Below are 878 nucleotides of genomic sequence, written 5' to 3' on the forward strand. Positions count from 1 at the left end.
GAAAAGGGACCATAGCAAGAGCAGTGTAGGACATAGGGCCAGATTAAGACCTTCATGCTGTTCCAAGTTCTGAAGACATTATGGTGCTATTTCATATACACAGTTCAAAAGAAAAATATGTTGAACATTCAAACATGAATAATGAAGCTCCAAAAGGTTCTTGATTATTTCCCAACAATTACTCCTTAATGGTTTGTTTATATTTAGAATATGAAAAATTCCCCCCAGTTGCATTTAAACACAATAATTTGATGGTCCCTTAAGGACATGCTTAGTCTTTCTGTTAGGTAAGTCTTTACTGGAATCATAGTCTAAATACTTTGTGTGTGTGTGGGGGGGGGCGCGCGCACCTGCATCCCTCCTCCTTGATTCCTGTCCGTGAAATTCACACATCCTTATATGGCAAACTCCTGCTGCTTTGTAACTTTCCTCTCTGTAGGATTTCCTTGTTCTTTTCCTAGATAGTCACTTACGTTACTCTTTTAAGTTCCCATTTGAGCTTTGCGCAGCGGCAGTATCGTAGCCAGTGAGGTTTATCCGAGGTGCGATTATTACTAATTAAGTTCCCACTTCATGCACTCTGTCCTCTTTTGTACTCCCACGATCTCTCCCTTTCAAACAGGTCATATTCCTGTTAGTTCATAACACATTTGGAATTTAATTCTATTCCGCTTCCTCACCTCTTTCTTTACTCCTCTGGACCCACAAAAACTTGATTTACCAGTGAGGGTAACTTGTTTCCTTCCCGCTCCCTCTCGAGCCTTAGACTATCCCATATTCTTGTCTGTCAATGAGACAGATGACAATGAGTTGACCTTATCCTATATTGATGCTCCCCATCTTAGTCCTGCCTTCTGGAAATACTGTTATGGTCAAAT

The 878-nt window shown here is 40.7% G+C and overlaps 1 pseudogene; it reads left to right on the top strand.

The window, feature by feature from the left end:
* Positions 1-497: 497 nt before the first annotated feature.
* On the top strand, positions 498-655 carry LOC122474087 (annotated as a pseudogene).
* The last annotated feature ends 223 nt before the right edge of the window (positions 656-878 follow it).

This window comes from Prionailurus bengalensis, chromosome B4, assembly GCF_016509475.1.
Source record: "Prionailurus bengalensis isolate Pbe53 chromosome B4, Fcat_Pben_1.1_paternal_pri, whole genome shotgun sequence".
NCBI lineage: Eukaryota > Metazoa > Chordata > Mammalia > Carnivora > Felidae > Prionailurus > Prionailurus bengalensis.